The sequence below is a fragment of the Bos javanicus genome, chromosome 13 (genome assembly GCF_032452875.1).
Source record: "Bos javanicus breed banteng chromosome 13, ARS-OSU_banteng_1.0, whole genome shotgun sequence".
Taxonomy (NCBI): domain Eukaryota; kingdom Metazoa; phylum Chordata; class Mammalia; order Artiodactyla; family Bovidae; genus Bos; species Bos javanicus.
Window position 1 is genome coordinate 24,791,904 of NC_083880.1, and position 12,938 is coordinate 24,804,841.

The 12,938-nt window shown below is 40.7% G+C and overlaps 1 non-coding gene across 1 annotated transcript; it reads left to right on the forward strand.

The window, feature by feature from the left end:
- The first annotated feature begins 1,722 nt into the window (after window positions 1-1,722).
- On the forward strand, window positions 1,723-1,853 carry LOC133259934 (small nucleolar RNA SNORA18). Its single transcript, XR_009740602.1, has one exon. It is a non-coding gene; the product is annotated as a small nucleolar RNA SNORA18 (small nucleolar RNA).
- The last annotated feature ends 11,085 nt before the right edge of the window (window positions 1,854-12,938 follow it).

Here is a 12,938-nt window from a genome sequence, read left to right on the forward strand (position 1 = left end):
TAAGGTGTTACGGATAAACCCGAACGAACTATTTGGCCAACCTAACACATTTCTCACAGTGTGAAACCAAAATCTTTCCTCCCAAGTACTTTTGCTAAGGAATGCCTGATAAGGGGGTTAGAAAATGTAGCATCACTCAATTTGGCAGGCATCGCAGATAAAATGGAATGTCAGATCCTCTGTTTCAAGGGCTGTTTTCAGATATAGTGGCTCTAAGATGGTTCTCATTTTATAAAACAGAATTTAGAAGATTAGGATGAATTCAATTGAATTATGAAAACAAGTACTGTGACCTGCTAAGTATAGTCCTTGATCATCTTCCCCTCCCCAACCCCCATACCTAGATAATTACCTGGGGCTTGAGTCATGGTTTACACGTAGCCATCTGATTATTTGCAGCACCTAAAGGGGAAAGTACATTGTCATTTCTGTCTGTTCTGTTTGTAGGGATCATCTCTACAGGTGAAAAAAGAGGCCACTTTGGTGAGGATGTATAGCTGAAATATATTAAGACAAAAGGGGGAAATTGCAGAAACAAAATTTCTTCACAGTGATCTGAAGTTTCAGTAATATTCAGTTATTAAATATTTGCTCTTGTTTATTCAAAACTTTAATTATTGGCACATTTACAATTTTATGCTTAGTTTGACATTTAATCTAGTGGTTTTATGTTTATTTATTGCGTGGTCTAAATATGGCCTCACTTTCTAAGCTATGACTAATCCTTATAGTCATTTGATATGATTTAATTGTATTGTGCTATTTAAATAATGAGTGCCTTCTCTGTACCAAGTATTTGTAATCTTTTTGTACATGTGGTAACTTCAGGTACCAAAGAGTTAACCAAGTTTAGCATAGTTATTAGACATTTCAAAATATTTATAGTGAAGACATGAATTTACATGACCTCTGAGTAAGAAGAAATTAATTGAGCCCATGCTGTGAAACTAAATAAATCAGTGGGAAGAAAAATTGTAGGCTTTACTAGCGGAAGTAATTAGATCAAAGGTTTCTTCTGCATTGTACTAAGTTGCCTCTGTTGTTTCTGAATGGCTGCTGATGTTTAAATTTCTGAGCGGCCAGGTTTTTACTGTTTTGCCAACAACATTTTCTCTACTTCAAGGATTACTGGAAAACTAATCAGATGCAGTAATTGATTTAACAACAGAATGATTCAGTAGTTGCTGTCTTCTGTAAAATCTTCCTTCTTCGGTTTTAAGGTAAATTATCAATTTATGAGTCTTCACAGAAAAGCATTTATTTCTCTTTGCTCCATTAAAAAGGAGAGTTCTCTGCACTCAGATTTGTTTGGGGGTAAAATGTTCCACCTGTGAAGCCCTTTCTGGGACATGAATACATTGTTGACAATCAAGTCTCAGATGATAGTCCTATATGAGAATCACATGGCAGTTTAAAATTGTGTGTAATCAAAATGATGCAATCTTGACAGAAGATGGGCTTGTCCAGAGCTGACTAAGAAAAATTCAGTTGCAGAAGTTGTGTGCTTGTCTGTCACTGTAATAAAGGGTCCAGGGTTTTGCTTTCTAGAACTGTTGCTCTGCCTGACCTACTCAGCAAAAGTCCCCAGTCTTCTGATGGGAGTGACATGCAGATTTACCCTACAGGAACGAGTAATATCCCTAAGTACATGTATGTAGTTACAAATATATGTATGTATGCTTAATGACAGAGGAAGTACCAGACATGAAAACTGCAGATCTAGTTGAGGTCTATCCTGATGGGGCTTTTCCAATAAACCTACATCATTGGAAATGCCTCATAGAGTAAGTATGTGGTTTCCTTTACTCATAGAACTGCTTGTTCGATCTGTGGGAAAGAACTACAAGACAAAGTTGCCAAGAAAACTATGAAAAACCTAACAAACTTTTTTTTTTTAATCTTAGGTATTGACATACCCCAACAATCTGTACTGTTCTAGGATGTGATAGCTTAGGGGTGAATATGATTTACACTTAATACATTTTTAGAGGGTGTCAGATTCAGAACCAGGCAGTTCTGTCTGCAGACCCTAAACATGGTCCTAAAGTAAATTGCTTGAGGAAATTGAATCCCAAAGATTACAGATGGGGAATGTCAAAGTGTGTCTGTATTCCATTGGAGAGCAAAGAAGCCCGTCTAAAAGAGATGTGGACTGAGTGAGTGACTGACATGCAGCTGTGGGTTGTGCAAAATGTCTTTTGGAAAGGGCTGTCGTACGTATCTTGAATTTTATGACTTTGTAGGAACTGAGGTGATTGGCAGCGGAAAGAATGAGATCATGTGAAATCCCTTAAAAATGTATTGACTTAAATCACACCTGTGTTACACATTTAAAAAACAAACAAACAAAAAACAAAACTCTTTGTGCAGAAAAAAATCCCCTGCAGATTTCATGTGAAGGCTGGACAGCTCCTCAAGTGCTCAGAGGCTCTGAGTATGGCACAGGGTCTCAGTGGGGAGTGGGATGGGATGGGCAGGGGACACCAGTCTGCAGAGCCCTGAGCCGGTTGCTCCCTACTTCCAGAACTTGTCTTCTCTGCTGATTCTTGGATAACTGGCTGCTTCCCTCCAAACAGCTGGGGACGCTCTTGATTTCTGCACGCCACCACTGTTGCCCAGCTGTCTGCACAGCTGCTTTTCCAAATTCTCACTTGTGCTCTTAAGGGATTTTTATTATAATTTATTGTTATTATTGGCTGATGTGGGTTTTCACTGTGGCGTGCAGGCTGAATTGCCCTATATGTGGGATCTTGGTTCCCCAGCCAGGGATCAAGCCTGCGTCCCCTGCATTGGAAAGCAGATTCTTAACCGCCGGACCACCAGGGAAGTCTTGAATTTTTATTACAAATACAATATGTGTATTGATAATAAAATTTGAATTGGAGATGATCATATAGAAAGTAAATATCTCCTCCCCTAACCAGATTCTCAGTGTCCAATTTTCTTTTTTAGTTCTTCCTGTGGTTACCTCTGTAATCATCCTAGACAATGTGCTGACGCTTCCCCCTCTTGAATTATCATTGTATACTAGACTGTTTGAGCAATACATATTCATTCCCTGCCACAAAAGATAAGGACTTTAGCATGCTTGTGCTATTTCTAAAGACTTTACTCTTATTATTAATGATCCATTTATTAATTGCTTTTGTAACTCTAAATAATAATGTAAATCTTTTCCTTAACACATCACCTTAGGCACTGTATCTAGACTCCTCAGTACATCTATAAAATGGGGATAACTATAATACCTACTTTATAAGGCTGTTATAAGAATTAAATGACAGAATCCTTTTAAACTGTTTAGGAAGGGCTTCCCAGGTGGCTCAATGGGTAAAGAATCCACCTGCAATGCAGGAAAGGAGATGCAGGAGATGTGCATTCAATCCCTGGGTTGGGAAGATGCCCTGGAGAAGGGCATGGCAACCCACCCCTGTATTCTTGCCTGGAGAATCCCCATGGACATGGGAGCCTGGTGGGTTACAGTTCATGAGGTTGCAAAGAACTGGACACGGCGAGAGCTACTAAGCACACACAAGGTCCTGGTACTTAGTGAATTCTCAATATATTTGGCCAATATTCCATGTGGGAATCCCCAACCTTCAACTCTGCTCACTGCTCTCGCTAAACATCCACCTCAGTTAGCTGGAGTGTGACTTGTACATTATCAGTGTTGCTTTACGTTCTCAGCTGCAGCTTTAAAGATTGGCATAAAAACAATTGCCTGCTTTCACTTGATAGGGTCATCAGCTCCTTAACAGCCCAGATTGTTACATTTGAAGATATTCTCTAGGGGCCCTTTGCTTTTCTCTTCAAGTTTAGACCGATTACTTTCTAGGTCTGTGGCATGGTCATCATCCTGGTTATCATATATAAAATGATCAGGGAAGGACTGCTGGGAAAGTGATATTCAAGTAAAGACCTGAACTAAGGAGAGGAGAAGTCTAAACAGAGGAAAGAAGTGCAAAGTTCCTGAGGCAGAAGAACCCTACTGTGCTTACTTGGGGCACAGGAATGGGGCCAGTGTGGCTGGAGTGAGTGGAATGAACAATCTGGGCGAAAGTGAGGGAGGTTATAAGTATTTTGAAGATTCCACTAGATGGATTAGATGTGTAATAAGATAGAGAGCAATGAAGAACCACTCCAATATTTGTGTTGTAGTCAGTTGGAAGGATTGTAGTCAGTTGGAAGTCATCTGTTCAGTAAGATGAATGAAGAATGGTGAAGAATGTGGGAAGAGCAGGGGACTTCCCTGATGATTCTGTGCTTAGGAATCTGCCTTGCAATGCGGGGGACTCGGGTTCCATCCCTGGCTGGGGGACTAAGATCCCACATGCGCGGCTCAACTAAGCCCACAGGCTGCAGCTGAAGAGTCTGTGCATTATGTGGAAAGATGCTGCGTGCCACAGCTAAGACCCAACACAGCCAAATAAAAATTTTTTAAAAAGAATTTGGAAGAACAGATTTGACCCATGTGGGATGGGAGATGGGTGGCAGAAAGGGGCAGAGAGCAAGAGTCCAGTTTTGGAAGCATTTATTTAGAATGCCTGCCAAAGGGGCTTCTCTGGTGGCCCACTGGTTTTAAAATTTCACCTTCCCGTGTAGGAGTGAGAGTTTGATTTCTGACTGGGGAGCCAGGATCCTACATGCCTCACAGCAAAAAACTCAAAACAGTGTTTGTAAAGCAATGTTGTAACAAATTCAATAAAGACTTTAAAAATGGTACACATAAAAAAAAATCTTTAGAAATAGTAGAATGCCTATAAGATATCCAAGTGGAGATGTGAATGGGAAGTTGGGAATATACTTTGGGGTTTGGGACAGACATCTAATCTGGGAGTCGTATATGTGATCAATAGGCCATGAGATGAATGAAGTCATGAAGGGAGGGAATGTGAGCAGAGAAGAGAATTAATAGGGCCAAGGGTCATGGTCTTGATAATGCCCATGTTTGGAGCAGGGAGAGGTGAAGAGGAGCCAGTAAAAAAGATGAGAAAAAGGCCATTGAAATATGAGAATAAAGATGGAGTTTGTGAAGCTAAGTGAACAAAGCATTTCAAGAGGAAAGAGTTAAAAGAGTTGCAAAGAGAATTAAGGGAAAAGAAGAGAGTGGTAAGACAAATGGATGTTAACAGGAAAAAAGAATATGAGGGTTGAGAGCTCACTTCTGGATTTAGTGTAGTGGAGCTCGCCGGTAAACTTCATAAAAGCAAAGTGATTTTATTTTAGCTACTCTGAGAAAGGAGGGACCATCCCTAGTCCTTGGGGTGTTTTTATTCTCAGAGATGATGAGCAACCCACCTCCTGCTGGCATCTGCATTAGCGCCCAGCAGGACTGTGCTTTAGCCATGGATGTTTCTGCTCTGTTCCTGGTCTAGGGTGATACTTACTTCTTTAAAAGCCTGGCTATGTTGCTTTTGTTTGTTCTTTTTGTATTTGGTCACATTCGCATGTGTTTAGAGATGGGGGAGTGTGATAAAGTGTGAATCTGTTATACAATTTTAACTGAGTGTTTTTTCAGCTAAATCTTTACCTTCTTTACTAAATGTTCCTTTTATTTTCTGGCCTTACCTGCCTCACTGTTAAGGATGTGATATTTGTGATCACTTTCTCAAATGGAGAGGTTTTTTTTTTTCTTCTTCCTCCATGTATGGCTGGGTTGCTGAAGTTGGTGTCATATTAAAACACACTGCCACTAAAAGTCATTTCTCCCTTATTATGTTCATCTAATTTGATATATTCCCCTGTGTTCCTTCTAGTTTTTGTCACTTAACAACATCCTGGGCAAACCCTGTAATGGGCTGAATTGTGTCTCCCTATCCACATTCATATGTTGAAGTCTTATCCCCCTAGGACCTTAGAATGTGACTTTATTTGGATTAAAGTCTTTGTCTTCTAAATTCTATTGGAGTATATTTGATTTACAATGTTGCGTTAGTTTCTGCTGTATAACAGAGTGAATTGGTTTTACATACACATATGTGCTGTGCTTAGTCACTCAGTTGTGTCTAACTCTTCAGCCTCATGGACTGTAGCTTGCCAGGCTGCTCTGTTCATGGGGATTCTCCAGACAAGACTACTGGAGTGGGTTACTATACCTTTCCCCAGGGGATCTTCCAAACCCAGCAATCAAACCCAGGGCTCCCGTACTGCAGGAGGATTCTTTACTGTCTGAGCCATCAGGGAGGCCTAAGAATACTGGAGCAGGTAGCTTATCCCTTCTCCAGGGGATCTTCCCCACCCAGGAATCAAACTGGGGTCTCCTGCATTGCAGGCGGATTCTATACCAGCTGAGTTACCAGGGAAGCCCCACATATACATATACCCATTCTTTTTTAGATTCTTTTCCCATATAGGTCATTACTGAGTATTGAGTAGAGTTTCCTGTGTTCTGTGGTAGGTCCTTATTAATTACCTATTTTATATATAGTAATGTGTATATGTCAGTCCCAATCTCCCAACTTATGCTTCCCTCCCTCTTCCCTGGTAACCATAAGTTTGTTTTCTATATCTGTGATTCTATTTCTGTTTTGTAGATAAGTTCATTTGTACCGTTTTTTAAAATTCCTCACATAACCAGTATCATGTGATATTTATCTTTCTCTGTCTGACTTGACTTCACTTAGTATGATACTCTCTAGTTTTATCCATATTGCTGCAAATGGCATTATTTCATTTTTCCATGGCTGAGTAATATTCCACTGTATATCTGTACTGCATCTTCTGCATCCATTCCTTTGTCGATGGACGTTTATTTAGGTTGCTTCTATGTCTTGGCTATTGTAGACTGTGCTGCAATGATTTGGGGTGCATATATCCTTTAGATTATAGTTTTATCCTGGGATATATATAGTTTATATATCCTGGGATATATGCCCAGGAGTGAGATTGCTGGATCATGTGGTAGTTCTGCTGCTGCTGCTAAGTCGCTTCAGTCGTGTCCGACTCTGCACGACCCCATAGACGGCAGCCCACCAGGCTCCCCTGTCCCTGGGATTCTCCAGGCAAGAACACTGGAGTGGGTTGCCATTTCCTTTTCCAATACATAAAAGTGAAAAGTGAAAGTGAGGATGCTCAGTCATGTCTGACTCTTCACGACCCCATGGACTGCAGCCCACCAGGCTTCTCTGTCCATGGGATTTTCCAGGCAAGAGTACTGGAGTGGGTTGCCATTGCCTTCTCCGTGTGGTAGTTCTATCTTTGGTATTTTAAGGACCCTCCGTACAGTTCTCCATAGTGATTATACCAATTCACATTCCCACCAACAGTGTAAGAGAGCTCCCTTTGGAGATAAGGTCTTTAAAGGGGAACCAGAGATCAAATTGCCAATGTCTGCTGGATCATGGAAAAAGCAAGAGAGTTCCAGAAAAACATCTATTTCTGCTTTATTGACTATGCCAAAGCCTTTGACTGTGTAGATCACAATAAACTGTGGAAAATTCTGAAAGAGATGGGAATACAAGACCACCTGACCTGCCTCTTGAGAAACCTATATGCAGGTCAGGAAGCAACAGTTAGAACTGGACGTGGAACAACAGACTGGTTCCAAATAGGAAAAGGAGTTCGTCAAGGCTGTATATTGTCACGCTGCTTATTTAACTTATATGCAGAGTACATCATGAGAAACATGGGGCTGGAAGAAGCACAAGCTGGAACCAAGATTTCCGGGAGAAATATCAATAACCTCAGATATGCAGATGACACCACCTTTATGGCAGAAAGTGAAGAGGAACTAAAAAGCCTCTTGATGAAAGTGAAAGAGGAGAGTGAAAAAGTTGGCTTAAAGCTCAACATTCAGAAAACGAAGATCATGGCATCCGGTCCCATCACTTCATGGGAAATAGACGGGGAAACAGTGGAAACAGTGTCAGACTTTATTTTGGGGGGCTCCAAAATCACTGCAGATGGTGACTGCAGCCATGAAATTAAAAGATGCTTTCCCCTTGGAAGGAAAGTTATGACCAACCTAGATAGCATATTCAAAAGCAGAGACATTACTTTGCCAACAAAGGTCCGTCTAGTCAAGGCTATGGCTTTTCCAGTGGTCATGTATGGATGTGAGAGTTGGACTGTGAAGAAGGCTGAGCGCCGAAGAATTGATGCTTTTGAACTGTGGTGTTGGAGAAGACTCTTGAGAGTCCCTTGGACTGCAAGGAGATCCAACCAGTCCATTCTAAAGGAGATCGGCCCTGGGATTTCTTTGGAAGGAATAATGCTAAAGCTGAAACTCCAGTACTTTGGCCACCTCATGTGAAGAGTTGACTCATTGGAAAAGACTCTGATGCTGGGAGGGATTGGGGGCAGGAGGAGAAGGGGATGACAGAGGATGAGATGGCTGGATGGCATCACTGACTCGATGGACGTGAGTCTGAGTGAACTCCTGGAGTTGGTGATGGACAGGGAGGCCTGGCGTGCTGCGATTCATGGGGTTGCAAAGAGTTGGACACGACTGAGCGACTGAACTGAACTGAACTGAAGGTCAAATGAGGTCATTCAGATGGGCCTTAGTCCAGTATAATTGCTGTCCCTATAAGAAAAGGAAATTGAGACATAGACATATGAAGGAAGATCTTGTGAAGACAGGGAGTAACCAGCCACCTGCCCTGCCAACACCTTGATCTCGAACTTCTAGGCTCCAGAACTGTGAGAAAACAAATTCCTCTTTTTTAAGTCACCCAGTGTTTGGTACTTCATTATGGCAGCCCTAGCAGACTAATAGGGCCCCTCATAAAAGATTTTGGCGCTTGGTTCACAGACCTTCTTTCCACCCACTGCCCTGCCTTCCTCCTGGCCAAGCTCAATGTCAGTAAAGACATGGTCCTTTGACCTCCAAGATCATCTTTCACTGCTCAAGCCAAGCACTCCCAGGGCCATTCAATCTCTGGTTTTCACTCAGAAGAGTTTCGCCTTTGAAATGACACATCTTCCTTTCCAGCAATCTCACTCAATTATTTTCGGTACACTGATTCTTTAGCTGCTTTGTCTCATAGGCTGTTATCTTCTAGATTTGCTCCCTGATTATCAGGCAACTCTTCCTGACTTCCTCCTCCCCCAGCTTAGACTTCATGAACCCTTCATTCTACCAAATGCTGCCAGCAGATTGAGCCATCTTGTTCTATTGTCTTCTTGTTACATATGCTTGGCAAACCCAGACTTGGATGGACCTGAATGCCAGTCTTCTCCATGTCTGCAACTAGGACACACTGTAATTTGTTTAATAACGGTTGGACATAAGGACATTGTTTCCTCTTTTACTATTGAATATGACTATGGTGAATATCGTTCCTTATACATATATCTTTGTGTGTTTTTCTCTGTGTTTCTTAAGCTAAATTCCTAGCAGTTTAGTTATAGGACCCAAAGCTTTAAGACTTTTAAAATACAACATCAGGTTACCTTTCAATAATCTCAGAATGATTTTTCATCACTGATGTATGAGAATATATCAGTTTAGTTCAGTTCAGTCGCTCAGTCGTTTCCGACCCTTTGTGACCCCATGAATCGCAGCACACCAGGCCTCCCTGTCCATCACCAACTCCAGGAGTTCACTCAAACTCACGTCCATCGAGTCGGTGATGCCATCCAGACATCTCATCCTCTGTCGTCCCCTTCTCCTCTTACCTCCAATCCCTCCCAGCATCAAGGTCTTTTCCAATGAGTCAAATTTTCGCATGAGGTGGCCAAAGTACTGGAGTTTCAGCTTTAGCATTAGGCCTTCCAATGAACACCCAGGACTGATCTCCTTCAGAATGGACTGGTTGGATCTCCTTGCTGTCCAAAGGACTCTCAAGAGTCTTCTCCAACACCACAGTTCAAAAGCATCAATTCTTTGGCACTCAGCTTTCTTCACAGTCCAACTCTCACATCCATACATGACCACTGGAAAAATCATAGCCTTGACTAGACGGACCTTTGTTGGCAAAGTAATGTCTCTGCTTTTGAATATGCTATCTAGGTTGGTCATAACTTTCCTTCCAAGGAGTAAGCATCTTTTAATTTCATGGCTGCAGTCACCATCTGCAGTGATTTTGGAGCCCCCCAAAATAAAGTCTGACACTGTTTCCACTGTTTCCCCATCTATTTCCCATGAAGCGATGGGACCAGATGCCATGATCTTCGTTTTCTGAATGTTGAGCTTTAAGCCAACTTTTTCACTCTCCACTTTCACTTTCATCAAGAGGCTTTTTAGTTCCTCTTCACTTTCTGCCATAAAGGTGGTGTCATCTGCATATCTGAGGTTACTGATATTTCTCTCAGCAATCTTGATTCCAGCCTGTGCTTCTTCCAGCCCCATGTTTCTCATGATGTACTCTGCATATAAGTTAAATAAGCAGCGTGACAATATACAGCCTTGACGAACTCCTTTTCCTATTTGGAACCAGTTCTAACTGTTGCTTCCTGACCTGCATATAGGTTTCTCAAGAGGCAGGTCAGGTGGTCTGGTATTCCCATCTCTTTCAGAATTTTCCACAGTTTATTGTGATCTACACAGTCAAAGGCTTTGGCATAGTCAATAAAGCAGAAATAGATGTTTTTCTGGAGCTCTTCTTGCTTTTTCGATGATCCAGCAGATGTTGGCAATTTGATCTCTGGTTCCTCTGCCTTTTCTAAAACCAGCTTGAACATCAGAAAGTTCACGGTTCACGTATTGCTGAAGCCTGGCTTGGAGAATTTTGAGCATTACTTTACTAGCGTGTGAGATGAGTGCAATTGTGAGGTAGTTTGAGCATTCTTTGGCATTGCCTTTCTTTGGGATTGGAATGAAAACTGATCTTTTCCAGTCCTGTGGCCACTGCTGAGCTTTCCAAATTTGCTGGCATAGTGAGTGCAGCACTTTCACAGCATCGTCTTTCAGGATTTGAAATAGCTCAACTGGAATTCCATCACCTCCACTAGCTTTGTTCGTAGTGATGCTTCCTAAGGCCCACTTGACTTCACATTCCAGGATGTCTGGCTCTAGGTATGAGTGATCACACCATCGTGATTATCTGGGTCGTGAAGATCTTTTTTGTACAGTTCTTCTGTGTATTCTTGCCACCTCTTCTTAATATCTTCTGCTTCTGTTAGGTCCATACCATTTCTGTCCTTTATCGAGCCCATCTTTGCATGAAATGTTCCCTTGGTATCTCTGATTTTCTTGAAGAGATCTCTAGTCTTTCCCATTCTGTTGTTTTCCTCTATTTCTTTGCAGTGATGGCTGAGGAAGGCTTTCTTATCTCTCCTTGCTATTCTTTGAAACTCTGCATTCAAATGGGAATACATCTTTTGCTACAAATTTCCTAGAGTTGGGACAAATGAGTTCAGAATGTTCAAATCAATTAAGCAAATGAAAAATGTCTTTTAAGATATTATTTTCTTTCATTGCTAGGAAGAGAATAGATTTAAATGTTTTATTGACAACTTGTTTTCTTGATTTTGTTTCTTTTTTTTCAGTGTTTGAGTTTTTTTTCATTGATTTTGTAAGGGATCTTTTTTTCTCATTAATTATTTGATATATTGTTAACTGAGGACCGTCTTAAACTCATAAAAATGTTCTACTCTGAGTTTGAGTATTGTCTCAGTAATCTATTATTTGCTCTTATTGTGTCTTAGCACTATCAATTATACATACACAAGGGATTTTTTTTTCTGTTTCATATTTGTCACGCTGTTTATCATTATGTTTATTTCCATCCTCTTCCTCCGTCTTCTGGAAAATAATCTCAAATTTCTTTGATTTTTTTGTATTTTTAATTAACTGGAAAAATAATTTTGCAGGCAGATTTTAAAATCTGCCAGTACATTTATAGTTTTCTTGTAATAACTTCTTATTTTAACTAGTTCCCTTTTCTTCTCTTCCTCTGCCTAAGGAATCTTATTACTTTCCTGCTGTCTTACTGCTTTCTTTTCTTGTTTCTCAGGCTTCTTACATTTTGGAAGCTTGAAGCTACATTGCTGACAGTCTTGTGACTCTTGTAGTAGACCTTTTCTTAAGTAGGACGTTCCTCTCATCTTAACTATGACATTTCCTTTCTTTTTGGTTGCAGAATTTTTTCCATTGGTTTTGTCTTTTTCTTGTTTGCTTATCTTTAATGAGAGGGTTGATCTGATTTTATAAAGATACAGGGCGGGTGAGTGAATTCTCTTTGGAGTCTCATACTGTTTGCTCAGTTGCAGTTAGAATTTCTCTCTCACATAATAAGGGGCTGGATTATTTTAGACAGATCCTTTTTTAATCCCGAGTGTGGTGGTTATTTGCATACAGTATGACTGGGCTGCTCACTCTACATATACAATTCATCTTCGTTTTCTCTTGCTTTTACCTCCCATATATATTAATTTTGAACCTTTAAATCTGATTTATTATTCTGAACCATCAAGCTTGTAACCTTAGGTAGCCAGTGAGTTACCCTAATGGAAAGTATCTGTTCTTGTGATCAAAATGGTGTCTACAGGTTTCATCAAGCCCCACTGGATAGCAATGTAGCTAATGGTTGGAAAATGCACGGCAATGGTTTCTTCAAGTTAATTGTACAAGAACCCTTCACGTGTATGTGCATGCTAAGTCGCTTCAGTTGGTCTGACTCTTTGCCACCCTATGGACTGTGGCCTGCTAAGCTCCTCTGTCTCTGGGATTCTCCAGATAAGAACGCTTCACAAATGCTGCTAAATTTTTGTTGAATTTCCCTTATGAGAAATTTGAAAGATATGCAAAGATATGCAATATGTATATTGAATTCCCACCTGGAGGACAGTTTTCATCTGCCCCATAGAATTGCATGGTAATAGAGTAGATGTTTTTGTGAATAAGAAATATACCTTTGTATTTGTTGCAAGCTTTGAGAAGCTGAGATTATTTGTGACCACTGTGTAATTTAGCTCATCCTGATTAATATAATGCATATCAGCTTATAATTACACATTCCTTTTAGTTATTAATGTAATGTCACCCTTTCAATGGT